The sequence below is a fragment of the Macrobrachium nipponense genome, chromosome 32, assembly GCF_015104395.2.
Source record: "Macrobrachium nipponense isolate FS-2020 chromosome 32, ASM1510439v2, whole genome shotgun sequence".
Taxonomy (NCBI): domain Eukaryota; kingdom Metazoa; phylum Arthropoda; class Malacostraca; order Decapoda; family Palaemonidae; genus Macrobrachium; species Macrobrachium nipponense.
In genome coordinates this window covers 39,132,757-39,144,008 of record NC_061094.1, presented here as the reverse complement: position 1 = coordinate 39,144,008, position 11,252 = coordinate 39,132,757, and positions in this window count along the sequence as shown.

The window sequence follows — 11,252 nt, the reverse complement described above, 5'->3', positions numbered from 1 at the left end:
TTGTTATGATACAATAAAGTTTGTTCATACTTACCTGGCAGATATATATAGTCAAGTACCCACCCACCTCCCCTCAGGGGACAGTGGAAATAAAAATTATGAATAGGAAATGGGAATGGTTCCTGATACCCGCCTCCCAGCGGCGGGAATGGGTACTAACCACCTGGCCTACCACTGCGTGTGCCGGAAGTTTTTGAAATTCTGTCGGACTTCAGAAAATACAGCTATATATATATCTGCCAGGTAAGTATGAACAAACTTTATTGTATCATAACAATATCATTTTCATATATAATTGTATTCAAATCGCGCTGTGAGCAAAACGGTTAAAGCTAACGAGTTAATTTTTGTTTCGTTGTACCCTAAATTGCGATCATTTTGGTATATAGCACATTGTAAAACAAACAAAGCTACACAGAGAAAATATTATCACAAAATGATGCGTGAATTCGTAACGTGCGGACGTAAAAATTTTTTTTCTTCAAAAATTCACCATAAATCTAAATATTGTTCTAGAGACTTCCAATTTGTTTCAAAATGAAGATAAATGATTGAATATTACTATACTGTAAGAGTTTTAGCTTACAATTGCAGTTTTTGACCATTTCGGACTAGTTAAAGTTTACCGAATGTCTAATTTTTATTATATTTTTTTATATGCAAATAATTCAAAAATGAGAGAAGCTACAACCTTCAATTATTTTTTGTTGTATTGTACATAAAATTGCCCACATTTTCATATATAAAACTCTATGAAACACCTAATATGAAATTGAGCAAATATTCCGAGAATGTGACTTACTCATTTTGGAGATTTGCGGCGGAGAATCTTGCGCGGAGGGAAGGAAAGATTTTTTTTAAAATTCACCATAAATCTAAATATTGTGCTAGACTTTGAATTTGTTTCAAAATGAAGATAAATGACTGAATATTACTAGACTGTAAGATTTTTAGCTTACAATTGCGTTTTTCGACCATTTCGGTAGAGTCAAAGTTGACCGAACGTGGTTTTTTTTCTATTTATCGTGATTTATATGCAAATATTTCGAAAATGAAAAAAGTTAAACCTTCAATTATTTTTTTTTGTATTCTACATGAAATTGCACGCATTTTCATATGTTAAACTTTATGTAACGGCTAATTTAAAATGGTGCAAACATTACAACAATCGCACGTATGATTTTTTCGGAAGTTACCTCGCGGATGTAAGGAAAATTTTTTTTTTTTTATAAATTCACCATAAATCAAAATATTGTGCTAGAGACTTCCAGTTTGTTGCAAAATGAAGGTAATTGATTGAATATTACTAGAATATACGAGTTTTAGCTTACAATTGTGTTTTTCGACCATTTCGTAGAGTCAAAGTTGACCGAAGGTTGAAATTTTGGCACTTATTGTTATTTATATAAAAATATTTCAAAACTGATAAAACCTACAACCATGGGTTGTTTTTAGTTGTATTGTGCATGAAATTGCGCACATTTATATATATAAAACTTTATGTAACGGCTAATTTAAAATGGTGCAAACATTACGACAATCATACGTATGATTTTTTCAGAAGAGTTACCGCGCGGACGTGAGGAAAAAGTTTTTTTCATAAATTCACCATAAATCAAAGTATTGTGCTAGAGACTTCCAATTGGTTGCAAAATGAAGGTAAATGGTTGAATATTACTAAAATTTAAGAGTTTTAGCTTACAATTGCGTTTTTTGACCATTTCGGTAGAGTCAAAGTTGACCGAAGGTTTAAAATTTGGCACTTATCGTTATTTATATGAAAATATTTCAAAACTGATAAAAGCTACAATAATGAGTATTTTATTGTTGTATTCTACATGAAATTGCGCACATTTTCATATATAATACTCCATGTAACGGCTAATTTAAAATGGTGCAAAAATTATGTCAAAAGTGACGAAATAATTTCTGAGATGTGTCACTGATACTTTTTAGTGTGATAAGAAAGAAACTCGCGCTTGCGCGCCTGCGTAACGATTGTAAACAAAACAACACCTTGATCCGTGAACTCTCAGCAACCCCCAAGGCGTGTGATTCAAAAGTTTTCGGCTGGTAGGCCTATAAGTATTTTTCCGCAAATTTTTAAAAAACTTTTCTATGTCGACGTAAAATACATCCAATCGGCACCCGACAGACAATTTATCTCGACGTAAAATACGTCCAGTAGGCGTTTAACCTCTTCATTACCGAAAGTTTGTTTGGAGGTAGGTGGGTACCACCATTCAAGTCTACTACACCGCACCGGGTGCATAAAGGTGGTACGCATAGTACCACCAAAACTCCTCTTTTCAGATAGGGACTTCCAGTCATTCTGTAATTTCGGTTTGAAGAGTTTGGAGCAAAATAAACAGTATGACACGATGCCAGACGTATGATAAACCCAAAAAAATATTATTACTGCTTATAGTAGTGTGTAGGTGACAGATGAACTGCGTCTAACAAAAAATCAAAAAAACAAAACACAGACAAGCGTAAACATGTAATAACTTCTACCCAAGTATAAAACCAGTTGTATCATCATTTACTGTATTTATTTATTTATTCACTTATTACATTTTACAAATAAAAGATATGAACACCAGATAAATGAAGGTAAAAAATAAAGCCTTATAGAAATTTTATATATAAAAAACAAACCAGAGAAAAAGCAAAAAAGCGATTTTTCTGAGGACAAGAAACTTGAAAAATTAGTTTAGATACCCTGATGCCCCTAAAGTTGTTTTCTGTGATGAAACTAATCTTAGAAAACTTAGAAAATGACATCGACCAAGTTTTGAAAGATATACTATAAAATTTGCGATTTCCATATTTATTGGCGGGGCTTTTGCTTTAGTTTTTGCTCTTTTTTTTTTTTTTTTTTTTTTTTTTTTTTTTTTTTTTGTTATTACGTGCTTATTTACTGTTCTATTTTGATAATACTTTATGTGCATGTTCCAGGTGCGATATACCAAGATTCTGTAAGACCGAATTTTTATTCAAGACTGTAGTTTTCTCACCGACCACCAGTGTTCCTTGTACAAGGGACACTTGAGTTTCACATTTTTTTTCATAAAATCATTTATTTTCCCTGTAGGATGATAAAACTAACAGAGAACATGCGTTATTATAGTGCTAATAATACCTGATAATTTCATTAGCCTGTCTTGATTTGTGTATTTTTGGCAAATATTTTTACGATCGGCACCCCTCCAAACTGGAGTCACTACCGAGAGATTCAGTTCGGCAGCGAACGCAATGTTTACATTCTGCTCACCCACCCGGTAAAGAAGGGGTTAAGGGTTAACCAATGTATAATCTAAAATTATAACATTACGTATTTTGTACTGTGGGAGAAAACTTATTTCGAGAGAAAAGTAGGGTTCTCGAGGTTTTGTTTCCGCAACTGATAACTCGTGACAGGTGTCCATCTCCGGTGTCAGGACGTGTTAAAGTACTTTTTCTGGAAGGTGGGTTAACGAGCAGGCAAGACTGGACCAGGTAGTCCACTTGGTTGTTTCCCCTAGCTTAATACCACAAGCAATCTCCCGTGAGCACCATGTTAACCAGCACAGTGTTTAGCAAAGGTTTAGCATGTATTTTGTACAAAGAATATTAAAGAATAAAGAACAATGGTAAAAGAAATATTAGTGGTCGCAGAATACCGGCTTAGATCTACCAAAAATCCAGTAGAGAGAGCTGGTATTTAAGAAGATAATACAAAAGTTTCTTGTGTGATGCTGATAAATTTTATATCAATTTTCATTCCTCCATTATGAAAATCGGTGAGAAACAAATGCACAGTAACGTAACTTTCCTAACTTAGCGCATGGGCTCTACCATACTAATCTGATCTTAAAGGTATAGGTAGCTTTGTAACAGGGATTTTCAGTCTTTGTTAGATATGGGGTTAAATGTGATAGCCAAGAGTTTATTTATAACCCATGGGGGTGGGTTAGTACCATCAGTGCACCTTGTACATACTGTACACTTTAGACATAACTTATGGTTCTTTGCAGTGTGCATTCGCCCCCTAGCTGCAACCCCATTCATTCTTTTTACTCTACCTCCTTTCATATTCTGTCTTCCATCTTACTTTCTGCCCTCTCTTAACAAGTGATTCATAGTGTAACTGTGGGGTTTCCCTCCTGTTACACCTTTCAAACCTTTTACTGTCGATGTCCATTTCAGCGCTGAATGACCTCGTAGGTCCCAGTGTATGGCTTTGGCCTAAATTCTCTATTCAATTAAATTTAAATTTATAACAGTCACAAAATGTGACTGAAAAGTGTATTTCACTATTTTAGAATGGACTTTTGTTGAAAGTTAAAAAAACTCCTTTATGATATCTCAGACCGAGTCAAAGAAATGGTATGTGACAGATATAAACATACATACGCTCATGAGTGAAGAGTAACTTCATCCAAGCTGGAGGAAGAATTGCCGTAATACATGCTCAAGTAGCCAGTTAACTTAAAAAATTTAACAGCACTAGATGTCAAATAAGAAAAAAAATTAAGAATGTTTGGCAGCACTGCTGGGTCATACTTTTAGGTGCTAATAAAGGGATGAATTCTCACTAGAGTTCTCTTGCCTTGTTACTCATAGATATTGGGAAATGTAATGGCTTAACTTAGTATTGATTAAAAGATGAAAATCTGATTCATCTGATTCATATTAGAAAAATCATAGTCCTCTGGTTTCAAAATGAGCTGCATTGTTAAAATATATTAACTCCCTCTGTGATATTGGATAGGCTACATTGTATCTTAGCTTCTTGCTCAAAGAAACAGGCTAGTAATAAGTATACATACCTACAGGGCTAAAGAGTAATTGTCAAAACCAGAATGGAAGCATCAAGTAAAAATAACCAATGAAAATCATAAAAACGTGGTCCTGCTGAAGGGACCACTGTGCCATAGTTGAGTTCTTCATGCCCTTTAGGGGTTTTTATCAGTCATGTCCAACCCACAAATTAATTCCCCTTGTGTGGAATGTGACTAGTGGTTAGGAGCCTAGTCTCACCCAGCTGCTGTAAAAGCATCTGAGGGAGGCTTTTGACTGGAATGTCTTGCTTAAGGCTCTCGTTCGGATAACTATTATAGTGGGTCTAAGTAGGATAGTAAAAGATTGCTAAGTTGCAAGGTGGTTTTCCTGTCATAAATGGGGAACTCTGATTCTTCCAGATTTTCTAGATTGGGGCTACAAGGAAGCTAAGCTTTGGTACTAGGATCTGTAAGCCTTAACTTCACATACCAAGATGAACAGGTGGTTACAGGAGTTTACCTTCCCTACCAAGCAACGTGGTCAAATAGCTATCATTTTTGGGTTCTCTGAGCATGCTCGTAAATCAGTGTTAGGGATTTTTTTCTTGTCCGTACTTTTCTCTAGGCACGTAGAAGAGTCTGATGCTGCTTCCTGTCCTGATACATCTGTTGAAGCCAAGGAGAGTGAGACTAGATGGAATAACATGAATTGTCTATTTTCTTCCTCCTCTTCCTTCTTTTATCATCGAGTTCCTCCTCATCCTTTCCTGCCCATTCTTTATTCCATGGGAGGAAGAAGAAGAGGTTTCAGTGACCCTTTAACAGAAAGTTTCATTAGACTCGGCGTGAGTGTCTTCTTTTTACAAGGGATGGCAACAGTAATTGCTCCTGTGGGTGGGGCGTCTGCCGTAGATAGGGTCAACAGGGTTTGCCAAGTGTGCTCAAGAACCTGTTTTTCTTTGGTTATTTTGCAAAATAAGGAGTGTCTCTTACTCTTCCACTGTTTTTTCCTCTGCCAAACCAGGCAGAGAAGAGTTTGGCACTACTGTCCAGCTTGGTGTGTACTACATGATCCATGGTTTGATCATATGCAACAGGTCTCTGATGTACACCACCTTGTTGTGTAGACATGAGGTTCATGTGTGACAGTCACTACCAAAAGGTATTCCTGTGTATTGTGTTGACTGTACGTATATGTATGGGTGTGAGAACTCCTGAGTGGGGTCTGGTGCATCCAGAACTCTCGATATACTTGGACTATTTGCGTGCAGCAGAGGGTTCACGTTTGGAATTTGGAATTTCACTGCATTATTATACTACTGATATCATGATTAGTTGTGTGCATGTAATCACACAAGCACTTTGGGGTTTTCCTGATTAGCTCACATAAGTACTCATCAGAAGCTTTTTGTCTGGTTTCAACAGATAAAAGTATATGGGAATGTGGACCACAGTTTGGAGCATTACTTACAAGTAAACTTCTACTTGTTATTTAGCAATTGTTACTGCTAGGTTTGATTACATATTTATATCCATGGTCTGAGAGCACTAACCCTGGCACCCTGGACAACAGAAACCTCTTATTATGAGTTCCGCAGAACACTTGCTCTTCATCTACCTTCATCAAATCGTGCTCTTCTGTGTCATCATGGTGAAGTGCTAACCACATTGAATCAGGCTTTCAGATTGAAGGGCATAAATCTCTCTGTTACGGTGAGCTGCCTATGCCAGTAAGGAGCTTCAATCAGCCTTGTCCTCTAGTGAGGGACATGACTTTTCTTCCATATCCTATAATGTTCTCCATATGAGCCTTTCAAACAAGCCTCATACCGAGACCTCACTTGCAGGACTGTCGTTGACGAAGTATGTTGGCGTGTATTATGGCCTTCTCATTCACCTGGTACTTAAGAGGGTTGGAATTTCTTTCACACACCGGTCATCATTTCTGATGAGATGACTTTTTGTTTCATTTCTCCTGAACTTTACTAGGGGTCCTGATGAAAGGCTTTTGTGGCTAGTGTGAGCCATGTTTGCTGCAGAAGTAGTTCGTGACTTCTTATTTCACGGAGTTGGGGCCTCATGCTAGTACTGTCAAACACAAGTAGCAGGTGTCAAGGAACACACTTTTCTTTCTTTATTGTGATGAATCAAAACAACCCTACAACATTTCATCTAACAAGTGGACATTCATGCAAGTTGGGCAGAAACGTGAAGTTAAGGACATTGAACTGTTCCTTGGATTTCAGAGTAACCCAGCTGATAAGGGCAGGTGTCTGAAGTATCAGATCATCTTTACTTCATCCTGCTAGAGGGATATCACCCACAGGTTCCCAGACTCCTTTCCTCTTGGACCTGTGGTTACTGCTCAACAGGTTATGTAATTGCCCAGCTCCTTTCAGCCAGAAATGTACACAGAGTGTGAGGCTAAGGTTGGTAGTGACTGGCTATTCTCTATTCTTTCTTGTGCCTTCCTCTTTAGGGCAGCAGCTTGACTTGAGTGTGTGTTGTATCGGGTGAGTTTGTAGGTGGTTACTCAGTCAAGCAGCCAGTGTTGGAGCCTCAGACAAGATGCGACTACTACTGCTCCTTCCTTTAACCAAAGCGAAGGGAAGCTTTAGAACTATATTCTGAACCATCATTCATATTATCCAGATGTGGCTTCCTTTTGAGTTGTGCAACCCATATGAAGGTAGCACGTGCTTCTCCAGTCATTGCCTTAGAGTGAGGCTCCAGACGGCCTAACTCAGGTTCAGGACCATATTGCTTTGGTGCATACCTTTACCAGACTGAGTAGGGGGTTAGGGAAGCCATTGTTCCCCTTTGCTCACTTGTGTAACTGGAATCGTGACATTTCTGGGTGGGCTTTCAACTTCCAGTTAGTAAAGATGATGGTTTTGTTATTTAGTAGGAACAAGTATATTTTTAAAATAATTTTTGTTTGTTCATACGCGAACAAACCTTCGGTCTTAACAATAGGATAATTTCTAGCGCCTAGCTGGATCTGATTAAAAAACAGATGAAAGCAAGGAATGTTGTGATATCTGGCAACGCATGTGTTGATCGGGTGAAGGATGGTCGAAGACCATTCACCTATGATGACGCATCAGTCTTTCTTTTGACCGCCTGGGTTAGTCATGTTAACCTCTCTTGGTCTTTTCCCGGTTCATTGCCCATTTTGCTTGTGTTTAGTGTGTGTGTGTGTGTGTGTGTGTTTGGCTGGTATTATGGCTTCTTCCGCTCCTTCTCGGCGTCAGCATATGTGCCCCGGAGTTCCGTGTTCTCGTTTTCTGGCTTTGGCAGCAACCGACCCTCACATCACGTGCAGTAGGTGTCATTCTAATTTTTGTACGATTACAAATCCTTGCACGGAATGCCGGACATGGCCTGAGGAGCAGTGGAGGTCGTTTTTTGGGAAGAGTGAACATCGGAGGGTTTCAACTCTTCCTACCTGGGAAGGTTTTGCGCCTCTTCCCGATGTTTCATCTCCTGCAGTAGTCAACCCTCATAGTAGCATTGTCCCTGCGTCTCCTTCCTTTTCTTCCATTGATTCATCGATGGAAGTATCGGGAGGCCACCAGGCTAATGTTTGTAATGTAGCCCCTTCTTCCTCGGGAGTTTATTTGATTCCTGAGAAGGGTAAGGCTTTTTCATCATTCTCTTCTCTTCCAGAGTTGGAGGCGTCCATAATGGTGGCGATTTGGAAGACGCTCGGGCTTGGGTGTCCCCCGTCCTTGGAGGGGTTGCTAGCGCATTTTGTGGAGGCTCGCACCCCCCCTCCCCGGTCTGGCCAGGCCATCCCCCCTCCTCCCGGCCTCGTCTTCATGGGTAGCAGCAGTCGACCATCTTGAATTGCTCTGCCACTGTCTGCTGCTGCTTCGAGTCGGAGTGACGCCGTAGCGTCAGCCCTGTTGATGACGTCACGTGATCCGTCTTTGTGTATTCCTTCGCCAGTGGTGTCTGATTCCCCTCGCACCGAGGGGAAGCTGGGACTTCACCACCACTTGTGACGTCACTCCCATTGATGACGTCTCTCCCAGTCGTCTCCTCTGATTTACCTTTCTCAGCCATGTCGTTATCACTACCGCCCAGTTCGCTACATCTCCCTTCCTTGTCATCGGAGCCTTCTCTGGCACATCAGTCTGAGGTCATATGCCAGGCAGTGGTTCAGAGGTTTGACTCTGTATTGGATGTGAAGTTGGCTGCCTTACCGGTTGGGAGGACTGGTAGGAAATGTGTTGCTTTATCCCCACCTCCTGAGAAGAGTGCGCATAAGAAACCAGTGTTGTCTTCCTCTCCCTCTTCCCCCTCTACACCCCGTTGGCGTATCAAGCATTGGAAGGCTAAGGACTTTGCCCTTCCTTCACCCTTGAGGGAGGAACAATGCGGACGTGTTCTCGAGAGTGCTTTTGTTTCGGGCAGTGTTAGTGGTGTGCGATCTACAGATGCTTCGTCCTCTGCCTCGAATCTCGGGGGTGTTACACCCCCCCCCTTTCCATGCACATCGCAAGCGTGTTGCAACCTCCCTCGCCCGTGCACATGATGTTAGTGCTCCTCCTTCTCCAAGGCTTATACGTTGCCGTAAGGATCTCAAGGCGCCTGTCAAGAGGTTGAAGGTAGTGAGCACGGAGTTGGTGCAGCAGGAGTGTTTGCCTTTGCCTGCCTCTCTCACTGGTGCTTCCAAGAGTTCGACTCTAAGGGATTCTTCTTCGATCTCGAGTGTTCGAGTTTCCCCCCATCTCACGTACGTATATCCGCCACGCCCGTGACCTTTCATGGACATGTGGAGTCATCTGTTGAGATAAGTGATGTTCCTAGTGTTATAGTGGGTTCGTCCCGGAAGCCAACACACGGACCCAGCCCAAACAGGTTAGTTGGGGTTTCAGGCTGTTTGGCTGCTAACCCTTCCGTTAATTTTGGTGGGGAAGGTGCCTCAAAAGAGCCTACACATCCTTCTCGTCGTCGGTCTCCATTGCTGGAGCAGGAGGAAGGATTGATTGATTGTGTATTATATCTGGCGTCACAACATCTGGGTAATTGACACCGAAATAAATTAAATTTACATTTCATATAAAAATATCTATAAATACATTATATAAAAATTTTGTTCATTATATAAGTTCTTACATAGACAATCTATGTATAATTTAAATTTGGTTGAGGAGGCCCGCCTCCCTCATATAGATATATAACTGCTCTATATTACAATCCTTTCCAAGAATTGTAGCTAGGATTAAATTACCTACTCTGTCACGACCCCAAGACAGGAACCTATGTCTCAAATTCCCGAATCTGGGACATTCAATCAGCAAATGTTTCACAGTCAAGGGCACAGTACAGTTCTCGCAAAACGGAGGATTTTCACGAGACATCAAGAACCCATGTGTGAGTCTTGTATGTCCAATCCTCAATCTGCACATTTTTTTAACTCTCTGACCTTCTAGAGGGTACAAATCCCGATATGGTAGTAGGCATCTTGTGGGTTCTTGGGAGCTGACCGCAGACTTTGCAAGTTGATCACCTTTCTCATTCCCAGCCACCCCAACATGGGAAGGAACCCAACAGAACTTTATTTCTTTCCCTCTTCTTTTTAGTTAAAGCAGCCATTCCAATACTATATCTAAAATCAGAGGGTTTAAAGGGTTAAAAGATTCCAGCGACTGAAGAACACTACTAGAGTCACAATATATAATAAAATTATTTTCATTCCGAATTAAAACTTCCTTTAAAGCCTTTAAAATTCCATATAATTCTGCTGTAAAAATCGATGCAACAGATGATAACATCAGGGAAGGCTACACCAAAGCCGACGCCAGCATCTGACTTTGAGCCATCCGTGAAAACTGCAGTGGAGTCATCATGTTGCAAAGACTGTTCTAAAAATATTGACCGCATGGCCTCACTGGACAATCTGTCTTGGTAAAATTAAAATATCTACAATATTTTATCTCTGGAAAGTTTCAGGGGGGACTAACTGAATATTTTGCTGATAAAATCTCAATTCTTGGCATATTTAATTCACAGACAATAAAATTTACTCTAAAAGCAAATGGATGAGGTTGCTTGGGGTGACTTTCATAAAACTGCCAATGCCTTTCATTTCTCATACAAATGCTGGTTAAAGACTTAGATAGCCTCTGGAATCTATACCAGCTCCGAACCAGCAGTCGCTTATAATGAAGATCCAGTGGTACCTCATCAGCATCTACAAGCATGCTCTCGGTGGGAGATGATTTAAATGCTCCAGTACACAACCGTACTCCTCCATGATGAATTGAGTTGAGCATTTTAAGACTATTTGGCTTTGCAGAAGTGTACACCTCACACCCATAACTTAATTTTGAAAAGACCAAGGCTTTATATAATCTCAACATCTGGGTTCGGTTTGCACCTCACGAAGTTTGAGACAGGACTTTCAGCATATTCATTGCTTTCAAGCATTTTGCCTTAATATTTTTGTACATGAACTTTCCTGTCAGACATATACTTAGC